The following is a 14,203-nucleotide window of genomic DNA, read 5'->3' on the forward strand; positions in this document are numbered from 1 at the left end:
CAATAACTAGCCACTTTTATGATGATATATTAGTATTGGGATTTTCTCCTCTGTACCATCTTATGAAAAACCATGAGATGGAACTTTCTCCCAAAACAAAGAAAGAAGAGGTTTTAACCAGAAAATGTGTATTTCTTTATATCGTGTGAGTAAATTTCATGAAACGATATGAAGGCAGGCAGTCTTCCAGCTTCTTCAGGGTTAGTTCAGTGCTAGCTATGAGATGTTTGATGTGAGTGTAAAGCTTTTTGTCTGGAGGCTATCTTCCTGTTAAGAGAAAAGCCACAATGAATTCCGAGCATTCTGCTTACGCCTGTTTTTACATTTGTAATCCATTTCCATCATTAATATAACCACATGCATGGACTACCCTCACCCTGCATGATACTGGGAAGCATGCATCTCCAATTATATCACATAGTTCATATACAGACAATGGACAGAAGGGAGACAGACGTACTGAGCAACAAATTGGCACACGTAATATATAATACCTGTAAAGTTTATGAGAAAGAAACATTCAAAATATTAAATTTTTAAGGCTGGGTTCACACCTGGGCGTTTTTCAGCGCTGATCGAAGCGCTGAAAAACGCTCAGCAAGTGAAATCCCATGAATTCCTATGGGCATGGTTCCCACCTGGGCGTATTTCAGCCTGTGGCAATGCGCTAAAAAACGCCCTACGCCCAAACAAGTACAGGAGCTTCTTTGGGGCGTATTTCAGCGCGTATCCATTGTTATTCCCGAGTGTGGCTCGGGGTTAACAAAGCGGTAACCCCGAGCCACACTCGGGAATACAGCATAGGTCTTACCTTGTCCGCGATCCCCGCTGTGTCCTCCGGCCGCTGCCGTCTTACGTCCCTTGCAAGCGTCCGCGTCGCAGGGGGTGGAACCGGCGGGAAGTTTGAAAGTTTAAAAAAAAAACCCGAAAAAAAGATAGAAAAAATAAAGGAAAAAACGAAACAAAAATATAACGCTAGGGAGGTATAAAAACAATCCCTGAACGCGTGTTTCACCGAACAAAAACACGTGCAAAAAAACGCGCTGAAAAACAAGCAGAAAAAATGCGCCTATAGTACGCCCAGGTGTGAACACAGCCTAAAAGTGTGACATGACCTGAACTTTATGCAGCTGTAACACTTAGCCAATGTTTTGATATTTTTTTTTCTTTCAAAACCCAATTGAACCCGTCACTAGAATTTAACATGTTAAAAATGTTTCTTTTAACTGGGACTTTGATGTTATCATCTCCATACAAAAAAAAAAAATCAAACAAACAACTTAAAAACCACTACATTTTAATAACCAAAATCACTAAAAACATTTTAAAAGCTCAATTACATGGCACAAAGAGATCGGTCCTTCTGATAATACATATTATCACATAGGCATATTGTATATGTTAACATTCTCTGTGAGTCTTACAGGCTTCCATCATGTTACAGTTTGAGCGCACATTTTCTGACATGTTTCATTGAAGCAGGATCAGTTTCTCCAGATTAAGACAATATTAGGCCAAAAATCTCTAAAAGGATGAAATATACAGACCTATATCAGTACACATACAATGTACACTTCTCCCACCTCAACCTAACCACTCAACCATCACATTCTCAAACAATTCATCCCCACACAGCTACCTCCTCATGTATCACTTGTCCCTCCCTTTTAGATTGTAAGCCCTCACAGGCAGGGCCCACCTTGCCATCTTGTCTTGAATTGTATTGTGATTGTAATGTCTTCCCTATATTGTAAAGCGCTGCGCAAACTGTTGGCGCTATATTACTCCTGTATAATAATAATTTAATTTCATCCAGAATTACATCCAGAATTACATACATTTTTCTCCAAGATCTTAAAATTATGATGGGAGAGTTGAACCATTACGTAAAGTCTTCTCCAGGACATCCCAAAGATTCTCATTGGGGTTAAGGCCTGCACTCTGTGGTGGCCAATCCATGTGTGTAAATGTATCATGCTCCCTGAACCATTGTGGCATTATCATCTTGGAATATTCTCGTGCCATAAGGGAAGAAAAAATCCATTGATGGAAAAACCTGGTCATTCAGTATATTAAGGTAGTTAGCTCTCCTCATTATTTGCGGCCGTAGCATTGCCGAAACTAGACCTGACCAACTGAAGCAACCCCAGATCATAACACTGCCCAAAATCCAGGTGGTGACTTTTTTTGGGGGCCAAGAAGTGTATATTTGCAGTAAGTGACATAAGGATAATCTACACTTTAATTACATCAAAAGTACATATATCATACCATTCAACGAGGAGATCTTCCCCATGACACCAGCAACAAGAAGAGTCCCTCTTGGAGGTATAAAACCATGACTGGAAGAGAGATTGGCATTGTAGAGTAATTAGATGGAGCTACACAGAACCGTAACTAGCTCCTTTTGCACCCAAGGCAAGCATAGAAAATGGTGCCCCCCCAACAGATGTGTGATGTCACCTGATGCCGCGTGGCATCATGCACCCCGCCTCCAGAATGCGCTGGTGGCCATATCCAAAATAGCATAAAACATTGTTTTGTTTGACGAAACTAATGAGGACTAATGAAAACTTTTTTAGTTTCCGTTCATTTTGTCTGAAACTAATTTTTAGTCTTTGCACATAATAATAATATGTGTGTGTGTGTGTGTGTGTGGGGGATGAAATATAAAAAGAAATTGAGGACTAAGAGTCCTCAATCTCTTTTTCTGCAGCATCTGTTCTAAATGAATGGAAAGCACTCAGTAGAAAGGCTTCCCATTCATTCATAAACTGGTGATAGTAAAATATTTACGGTCATCCAGTTATCAATGGGGAAAAGCCTCTACACTGAGTGCTTCCACCCATTGAGAAATTCATGAATGAACTGGGGACACATAGTATGCTTCCACATCATTTTGTTGGGGGGGAGGTCGGAGGAGGGAGTGCTGTCACTTCAGGATGGCCGAGCGGTGAGGAGAGAGAGAGCCACCGGCTTTCAGACAATGGCCGGACGGCTCTATTTCTCCTCACTGCTTGGCCATCCTGGATGACAGCTCCCTCCTCTACCACCCCCCCCCCCCCTCGCCGGCTGCAGTGCTCTGTTTCTCATTGGATACCCGCTGCTTCGGCCCATACAGATGGGGGAGAGCAGCGGGGATCTGAGAAGCTGGCGCCTGTGCCGCCCCTCTTCTCCCTGCCAAGCCGCGGCTGTGTTGGCTGCCTGACACCCCTGTTGCCACGGCGCCCTGTGCTTGCCATGGCAGAGGGGGCGGAGCCAGGCCAACCCTAGCTGCGTCTGAGGCAAGTGCCTCACACGCCTCATGGTAGCTATGGCCCTGGGGCTACACTCCAGTTACCCATCTTATACACGCCTATGCCAATTACTGCTTATTAGGAATATGTAAATATTTCAATGTTGATAACCTAGCCACAGATCCACAGTAAGAATACAACTGTTTGTGCATTACTCAATCTTTGTAAGCCCTAGACTTCTGACTTGGGTTTGTAAGATTTTATTGAATCCTTTTGTTGGATAGTCATGTCATACCAGCAAGACTGGCCAACACAGTGATGAACCAATAAGAAGATTCAGTATGCTAGAAGAGGAGGGCAGTTGAAACTGTTATTAAGTGATCATTATTGGTATATTGGGGCTTCCAAGAATTTAGGGCTCCTGGCATGCTCAAAAAGGTTTCTAACGGAAGGTGCAGACACCCTGCAATGCAAAAATAAACCAGCTTTACCTTCTCAGACCCAATACTCCATGGGGACCACTGTGCTCAGCGTGAATCTCTGCCGGACCCAATCAACAAAATTAAGTGGTGGAGTCCTGACACTCGTAAGCATCCTCTAAATGGTGTTTCTTTATTGAAAAGGCATAAAAGGAGCTACAAAGGGTGCTAACATGTTTCAGTCCCCAAAAGTGACCTTAATCATAGCAATAAAATCACAAAAATAAGAGCAATAAATACAAATACTTAAGGAACCACCCACTGACAAAACTCTCCTACATGTGTGAGCATATACCTGTTGCGTTAAAGGAGAACTATGGGGGTCAGTGTTTTTCCCCATAGTTCTCCTTAGGGTAACGGTAGGACACAAACTAGCATCCTCCCGTTACCCTAAGCTCAGTATACCACGAGCTACAGCACGCGGTATACTGAGACGCCGCAGCCCTGGAGCGGATCCCGACGTAGATGACAGGATCAGCCCAGCTGCGTGATAGCTGGCTCTGCCTATCTAGAGGCAGAGCCAGCTGTACCCGCCCCCTCCCGTTCCGCCAGTCAGCGCTGGCAGATCGGAACGGGGAGAGGGGAATCCAGCCCCTCCCCCTGTCACGGCAGAGAGCCGTGACAGGATCGAGGGGCGAGCGAACCCGGTATGTGTTCGCTCACCTCCCGATCTACTGAGCCGACCTGTGACAGTCTGATTGTCACAGGTCGGCTAGAACTCATCTCATAGTTCTCCTTTAACACCACAGGATCTTTTCCATTCCAATCTGCAGATACCATCCATTAGGTGCTGCATTATAATCCTGAGGATGTAAGAAGAAGTAGGTAAATGATAGGTATAAGTTAAAAAGTCAAGGTAATATGAGTAGTTATAATTCATATCATGATCAGTAAATGGGGTATTTTGAAGTTGAACAATGTTCAAAATCAGGAAAATATTACCTTTAAACCCTGGGAGGGTCTTGAAATTCCAGTGAAGTCTATTGGAGCAAAGAACAGGGATGCCAACAGACATAGACGAGTCCAAATGTTTTTTATTGGCAGAATAAAAAAATAAATCTAAAAAAACCACAGCGTTCCAGGGGTTCATACAATTGACCTTCATCACGGCTTAAAGTGTTATTCAGAGGGGAATTCCTTAGCGGATAAACTGGACTCAGGGTTAATCAAATGATAGTCATCACAATTCACTAATGTGGTTGTGGCTCCAAAATGGAATTCAAGCAGACACTTATCAATTATCTGTAAATTCATTGTCAAAATATGAAATACTGTTATTACAAGTACTTTTGAAAAATATACACATATATAGTGAATGTCAGAACCTGAGGCAAATAATATACAACTATAGTATTACATGACTTTCCTTCCCGCTTTAAGACAACCGTACTGAATGAAATTGATGAATAATATGAATATATCACTGAGATATGTGATAATATATCACCCAGCTATAGATAAACATCTAGACTGATAAAAGTTAGTCCAGACCAGCAATAGAACAGTACTTCTAACAGAGCAGTATATAACATGGGTATGCCATTCTCACTGTTTGTTTGGTATGAGTCTGCCATCTAGTGACAAACACAGAAACAGCACACAATTGTTCAAACGTTGGTGGTTTAAAGGCATATCAATATGACGGAATCAAGTCAATAAATCTAGCAAATATGCCTAGTGTCATTTGATGCATTTGTTAAATGCAAACTTGTAACCATAGCATTGTACTTTGTATAATTAGATGTTGATGTGGTATTTGTATTTTTTAATAATTACAATACTAGCAAGTGTTTGCCCATTCATTGAACGTGATGGAATTTGGTAGTCCCAGCAAATAACAATAGTCTAATAACATGCCATTATGGAGGTGGTATGAAGTACATATCATAGAGCCCAGTGTTCAGAGTGGAATGATGTGGCGTATAGCTCAGTGTATGGAGAGTCACCCCACCATGCACTTTATAATATAAAGTATATATATATTGTATTATAGTATTTACACCTAACAAATCTGATGTAGATTGCAGAGGTCCCGTTGGAGGATCAGCAGGCTTACACTTGTCACACAGAGATTTGTCTTCCTTGCAGAGCAGCAGAGAAGGGAATGTACATACTGTATGTGCAGGTTGTGGGGCCATGATTAAAGTGAACCTGTTTGCTCTGCATGGGCAAACCACAGAATTATGTCACAGTCGAACATTCTGCCTGAAGACTCCTGGACTGAGAAAGAATCTGTCAAAGATGGAATCGTCTCAAGGTTACACAGTGGCGTAAAAAAGATACAAAGTCTGCCAGTCCTTCATGCGTCTAAAATCCAAGTATGTGACTCTCTATATTTAAAGAGGAACTCCAGGAATAACAAAACTAACCCTTGCAGTGGGGCTACCCCCACATTGCACGGGTTAAGTGCTCGATTTGGTCTAGCTCAAATCAAAAGGATATACTCCACTTAGCCACTGTACCACCTGGCTGCTAGACCGCTTCCCACAGCCTCTTCTCCTCTGGGCTCTGGTGGTCTAAGGGCAACTGATGTCATTACATCTAATGTAGGTTCATTGACTTGCATTAGACGTGAGGACACAGCGGGTAATTCCACATCCAGAGCAGAGCAGGAGAGAGGTGAGTGTGGACTAATGCAGGACAGAGGATCAGGTGAGTATACTGTATATGCCTTATTTGTGACCCTAGACCTAAACGAGCACTTTACTCTTGTAGTGTGTGAGATGCACCACTGTAAGGGTTAATTTTATAAAATCCTGGAGTTCTTTTTTAATTGCCCTGCAAAGGACTGGATGTTTGAGGTGAACAGTGCTTCTCTTCACCTCATGTTACACATTCATAAATCAGGTTAATTATAAAGTCTGCATCATTCTTCTTACACAATGCATGTGATCTGGATATAGGCTTTTATAGATAATCATTACCAAATTTTTGACCACAACCAGCAATCACGTAGCAACAAAAAGCAGCTGTTCTTCATAAGGTTTTCCAACTGTTACAATGAATTATGTCTTAGCATGTTTGTATTTGTCTTATCTCATAGTAAATAAGTTTCAGCCCAAAACAGATACACACCGCTCATTCACTTCACACAGACCTGAAGCCAAGAAGCACCCTCTTGGACAGTGTGTGCCAGGTCAAGATAGGAAATTATGATCTGGAAGCCATAAAGATGTTTGAGTCATCCAGAAATATACTGGTGTTCCTCCATGCATAACCCTGATGTGAGGTCTCCTCTGGAGTGTTTTTGGAGTTATATGACTGTTCAGTATTTGCTTAGCTGAAGAGAATGGTCATCACTTGCCCTCAAGACACAACTAACAGTTGTTATGCCATATACAGTACAGAGAAGGTAACACATGATATTCTATAATGCAGAAGTAAACAAAATAGGTAAACGATATTAGAGAGAATGGGGTTTCAAATGAGGCATCAATATTTCTTCATATCATAAAATATTTTATTGTACAAAAACTAAAACATTTTGAGATTCAATTCAGGTGGAACAACCACCATACCGTGTATGTATATGTAAAACAGTTCCAAAAGATCCTTACTTCACATTAGTGTTTCCTCTTCATATACATCATAGCCCTAGATTAGATATCTACATCAGTCTATACCACTTGTGTAGCAATCATGTTACCATTTATTATTTGTATCCATATAATTCTCAGACAAAAGATATATTCTCGGGGCTTGTATAGAAACATAATTCCCTAGGCGTTTCGCTTAAACAAGCTTTGTCAGGGGGATCTGATCGGCAACCTTCTGATGGCTGACCACCATCAATTAAGAACTAGCATCACCTGGAGAAAAGCGAATCAAAAGACCAGCCCGATGGGAAACACCCAGAAACTAAGGGGCGCAACATGTCTCTCCTGGGACCATAGAGAGGTATATATCTAAGCAGGGAAAATAGCACCCACGCATTTGTTTGTATTCCAACCTTGCTTATGTCTCTTTTTAAGGTTTTGGAAATTGGTGCATAAATTCAAAGTTCCTAATCAGATTTTCATGAGGTGTATATCTCTGATGGGTGTCTTTCCTAATGTTCCATACATTTGGTGCACATCCAACCCAGATCTCCAAGTGGCAGCCAATTTCCGAAACATTAAAAAGAGACATACGCAAAACCCAACACTTACAGAAACAACCACAATTAGAGCTCAGGCTAACTACAGCCCAGTACATTTGAAAGAGGGACACTCCAGCTTAAGGCAGGGTCCTTACAAATCCACAGAACTAAACCTCTCTCTAAAATTGAACATTTAACCCTAACACTTAACCACCCCAAAATCTAGCCCCAACTCTAAAATCCTAACTTTAACCTCTAAAATACCTAAATAATCAGGACTGACAGTATGAGCGCTGAAGCCCCCAAGTTCTGCGCTGGATGCAGTTGGGCTGAACACCCAGAAAGAGTTTCAGAGATAGATCATAAATAGTATCGGAGTGTACTTCTCTTATTGAAATACACTCCGATACCAATTACCGATACTTTTTTTGTGTCATGTGAAAGTTTTTCTAAAATAATACAGACTAATGATTTTAGGACAGTAGTGGGACGCCAGGGCCTGGTCACAGCTGCAAACGCTGCGCCCCTGGTAGTTTTGCCACTGATGTATTTCATCAGCAATACATTTTACAGCAATGCGTTATACCACCATCTGGGATCATGGTTGGGATGGGGAGGAATGATCTGCAGTCAGATAACATGGTACTATTGCGGGGATGAGGGCGAATGTTCTGCAGTCAGATAACATGACAACGTGGCTGGGATGAGGAGGAATGATCTGCAGTCAGATAACATTGTACTGTAGCTGGGATGAGGAGGAATGCACTGCAGACAAACAACGTACCATGGCTCGGATGAGGCGGAATGCTTTGCAGTAAGGTAACGTACCATAGCTGGGAAGAGGAGGAATGCTCTGCAGTTAAATAACATACCATGGCTGGGATGAGGAGGAATGCTCTGCAGTCAAATAACATACCATGGCTGGGAAGAGGAGGATTGCTCTGCAGTCAAATAACATACCATGGCTGGGGGAAGAGGATAAATGCTTTACAGTCAAATAACGTGTCATGGATGGGATGGAATGCTCTGCAGATTTCAAGAGTGTGGGAGCAGAATTGCTGCCCCCCATCTCTGCTCTCCCTGCACCCCCCCCCCCACCCCCAGGGGCTGCATGGTGCCGCTATTGGTATGCAGCCGCCCTCCTCCTCTCCTGGGGGGTCCTGGAGTCAGTAGTCTCAGCCGGGTACTGCCGGCGCTATAATCAGACGCCGTGAGGGCCCCGGAAGGCTGCCATGAGGAGCCCAGCAAGCGCGGGTTCTTACAGCAGCTAAAGCTATTTTAAAAATTTAAAGGGCCAGTATCAGCTTTTAGTATTGGGGCATTTTCACGAGTATGAGTATTTGTGAAAATGCCCAGTATCAGGACCGATACTGATACTGGCATCAGTATTGGTGCCTCCTAATAAATAGACCTTTGAGATTCTTGGATTCAAAGAGAATAAGCTATTACCTCTCTTGCGTCCATTGTTCTATGCTTAGTTGAGGTGACACTTTCTTACACCCCCGTACCAGAAAAAATATTATAATCACAGATTTCTTTGCCTGTCGGAGTGGTTTGGTGATCTACATAGTGAAGTGCCTGTATGGTTTTCACTATGTCGGTAACGCCAGCTAGGAAGTTAAAAATGCCAGACACAAATACTTGATTAGGAACACACAGACACAACTACCTGTAGTTAAAAATAAACTTTATAGAACAGACACATTCTATATTTCAATTCAAATATGTGGAGATTGATATTACTCCTGAATCTAAAGTGTATGTCAAGCCAAAAACATTTTTTGTTGTTTTGGATAGAGTGAGGAAGGATTAGCACTCTCATATTTTTTCTGTTATCCAGGGCTCTTCCCCTCACTTCCTGTCCTGCTGACAATGGTTTTGACAGACAGGAAGTGACGGAAAATCTCCAACAAGGCTACTGACAGATAGCTTTCCCTTATTGTACTAAAGAAAAGCATTTTTTTTTTCTGGGTTGCTGTTGGAACTCTTCTGTCACCTCCTATCTAGTAAAATGTTGTCAGCAGTAGGGATAAGTTCAAGTGAAAACAAGTTCATCCAAACCGGGAAGGAAGCTGTCAGCGCCAGCCCAACCAGCTGTGGCCGGGACATTCCCCACCCCGAAGCTGCATGCAAGCAAAGGCACAGTATGCCTGTGACATCATTGACCTTACATGGCTGTACATGGTTCCTCAAGAACCACTTGAAATTGCAGAGTTTATTATCAGTAATATCGGTCACTTTGACCAATACCAATAATTACAAAATCTGTGAATATCGGTCCCGATTATTGGTAGATCCGATAATCATTCGACCCCTACTCGCTTTGTTATAGACTTGCTATGGCTTGAAGAAAGGAATCTGCCTAAAAATACCACTACCCTAGCATGTTTATTTGCAAATTATTATAATAATTTCAAATTGGTGATAAAACCCTACACATTACATATTAGATTAATGCGCATATCCAGTTGATGTGTACCATTTTGCCTTATGACACTGCGCTGTACTGCTGCATATTACATATTGGATTAATGCGCATATCCAGTTGATGTGTACCATTTTGCCTTATGACACTGCGCTGTACTGCTGCATATTACATATTGGATTAATGCGCATATCCAGTTGATGTGTACCATTTTGCCTTAGGAATCCTTGTCTTGAGCGTTTGTCACCCTTAACTTTGAACTACAAAACACATACAGTAGGTGTGAACAGGGATTTACACTGCAATATTATGTGATGTCCACATTGCAAAGGTGTGAATGGAGACTAAAGCTCAACCTACTGGCTCAAAGGGAAAATATAAAATATTAGTAAGCAATATTTCAGATTTAGTTATAAAAAAAGTAAGATTGTAACCGAATCAATCATTGGGTATTGGATGGATAGATAGATAGATAGATAGATAGATAGATAGATAGATAGATAGATAGATAGATAGATAGATAGATAGATAGATCATTTGGTATAGTGTAAAATATTTTATGTTACCAACATACTAACCCATAAAGGAGGAAGACAACTTTATTAAATAGACACTATCACCCATTCAGGACAGAAAGACAGTACCTCCTGATAGCCCACCACCAAGGTATAGTAACTTATCCACGCTCACACGTCACCTCCTTGCTGCAGATTTCCCCTAGTATGCTTTTGTGGTTGAGCTCACCTGGGTAGATGTTTTTACTGCTGCCTAACCTGACATTGTTCAGACCTGGTGATTGCCTGCTTAGTCTCAGTAACTGGGAGAGCACATGGGGGAGGTCACATGCTCATACCTAAAAGCATCATAATGTTAGAGCCCCGAAGTGGGGATTTCAAAAGAACAAGGATGCATTAATAGAGTGAGGACTGGTGAGTACATCTTGCTTGGGGATGGAGTTATTAAAAGGCACAGTCTCTTTAAAAAAAGAAGCAATAATAAACATTACATTAACAATTCATAAGTGCCAACATCTTGGTGCAAGGCGAGCTTCCCCAGCCAAGACTACTATGGTTACCCTGTTTTGCTGTGCATTGGGATGCGATGACCTGCATTTCTCTTCAATATGTTTTATTAGTTTTTGTGATACAAGGAACTTAAATAAACATCAGAAACATTCTTGTGGGGGAGCAACAGAATGCCCGTGTAACGGGCAGCATACAATAGATGACCTGCATTTCTAATGACTACATTGATTATATTGTCCGATAGCACCTAACCAAAATACTGTATATGCTCAGAGCTGTGTATTTGCAAAGTATTTAGTAAGAAATAAACTAGACATATCAAATATAGCCAGATGATGGCAGCAAAATCAATAAAATAGACACCTAACGGTAACTGTACTTAAAAATTGCAGGAAAGTTTACCTCTTCAAAAGAGTAAATACATATACTGACCTCAGATTCCCATTTCCTCCTTTGCATTGCCCGGGTGCCCAGCCTATAAAAAAAAGTAGAGGGTCATTTTATTAATTTCCATGAATCAGGTGCTGATTATTCATTTTACTGCAGAAGCATTTCACATGAAAACATTTCCATACAGTGTATCATGGGAAAGAGGTCAGAATTTGTCACTTTAACAAAAAAAAGGTAATTCAAAGTCAAAAATGTTTTCACCTTAACAAGGTGAGGGGAAATTTTGTAGCAGTGACAAGTTACATTGTATTTGAGGTTGAATAAAGAAGACATTAGTCCATCAAGTCCAACCTATTAGGATCTCATTCTAGGAGTACCTGTACCCCTGTATATTGCGGTCAGAGGGGAATTTCCTTCAGTGTGTAGAACACTCCTCTCACTTCCTGCTGTACCTCCAGGACAGGAGGTGCAGCAGACAAGATAGCAAAAAAGAAACCAACAGAGGTTTGAAACCGTCCCTTTTGTATCCAAAAATAAAAATAAGGTTTTTTGGCTATACATAATTACACAAGAACATAATGCCCAATTCGTTTCTGCTAATGTAACAAAACAAGCTTGTAGGAAGGAAGGTCCTCAGAGATGCAATAATCACATTTTAATGAAGATTAAAATACAATGGGGGAATGTATCAAAACGGGGGCAGACAGAATCTGAAGCAGCTGCCCATTATATCTAATCAGCTTCTCTCTTTAATTTGTTCAGTTAAGATATGCAAATGAAAGATAGAAGCTGATACTATGGGCAACTTCTCCAGATTCTGTCTGCTCCATTTTTGATAAATCCCCCTCACTGTCTTGATGCATTTTGCATTGGTAGGTGTTGAATCATAAGACGCCCTATGGTCAAGCATCTGCTGGGGCAAAACATGTCAAGGCATTAGCTGAGAAACTGATGTATTTGTGCTTTGATCTTCAATGAACCTCTGATCATTACATTGCTTCACCAAGAACCTCTTTATTCCTTCATGTATGTGTTGTCGGCCTAGGCAAGCCTGGGATACCAAGGGATAGCTGCATATGAATGATATCCTTGGTCTCTGTCAGCAGCAGTGTAATTTATAAAAACATTAGGAGTTATATAAATGAAAACGATGAACTAGTTGGTAATATGTCATTGAAGGAAACATGAAGGCAGATAATATGCCATAGCTCCGATGTGCAAATGTCAACCAGTCCCTGTAGTCTAGAGCAGCATTTCTCAACCTTCTTTCAGTTACGGCACCCTTTAATAGTATGCAAAACCTCAAGGCACCCCAGTCTAAAAATTGTAAATGTAAAACTGACATGTGGCTCCTCCAAAATCCACACCAGACCTTTGTCAGAGATAGACCTTGGAATGATTAAAAGGGGGGACCCCAAGCAACAACAAAAAAAGATGGAATTCCCTCCTACACATCAAAGACCCCTCTTTAGATTAGGAGGTGCAGTTTACATGAAGCGCTGAGATCTTGAGGAATGCTGAATTAAGATTTACTTGCTTAGAAGAACATTGCATGTATGAGTATGGCATTGTGAAGTAAAAACAGAGAAATTTAACTTCTTGTGTATCATGGATATGCATGCACATGGAGACTAACATTGCACTACAGGGACATCTACAGCTTAAAAGATATATCAATACATTAGTATGTACTGTTGTATTTCCAATACCTACTAGGAGCCCCCTTTACATCACAGGTCTACCATCACACCAGGAGCTGCGGCTGCATGGCAGAAGGTGGGAGACAGAGCAGGTCTAGATGGAGATGAACTTACATCCTTTTCTTAATGGATCCCACTCTCCCCGATTTAGTATTATTTGTTTCCATGGTGCTTGCTAGACCTGTGCACCTGCAAAACATTTGTTTCGTTTTGATTTGGATTTTGCGTTATTTTGTTTTTCGGGATTCGGGTCCGAAAATCAATTTGTTTCGGAATTCGGATTCGGACGAAATTAGTTAGCGGTAATCTGGACGAACGTTCGTTTCTCGTTTCGTTCGTTACAGCAAAGTGACATTCGAGGGGAAAAAATTATTTTTTCCTCAAATGTCATTTTGCTGCAACGAAATTTCATCCAACAATCAAAATTTCGTCCAGATTACCGCTAACGAATTTCGGAATCGGAAATTCAGATTCGTTTGCATTCGTTATAGCTGTAATTTGGATACATCCGAATGTCCGAAATTTCGGCCAAATTCTGTTTAGTGCTTGCAGCAGGGCCACCTGCACCATGGAAAGGCATGATGTTGTGCTAAAATTTCTCGAGAAAAACCCAGAGAAAGCCAGAAGGCGCCCTGGTTGAGAAAGACTGTTCCATAGCCTCTCTCTTCTACACATGGGGGCTAACAGTGAAAAGAAGAGGGGATGGGCTGATGCGCTTAAACACAGCAGCTATCTATTAGGATTACGCTATCTGCTTTAGTCTTGGGAAATATGTTATTAATGCTGGATAGTTGATATATCTATTGAATAAAACATGTGCTTCACTTAATTGCAGAAAATGGGAATATAAGAACTTCCTTTCAGTTAAAT

Source organism: Nanorana parkeri, unplaced genomic scaffold (assembly GCF_000935625.1).
Source record: "Nanorana parkeri isolate BGI_ZX_2015 unplaced genomic scaffold, ASM93562v1 scaffold699, whole genome shotgun sequence".
Taxonomy (NCBI): domain Eukaryota; kingdom Metazoa; phylum Chordata; class Amphibia; order Anura; family Dicroglossidae; genus Nanorana; species Nanorana parkeri.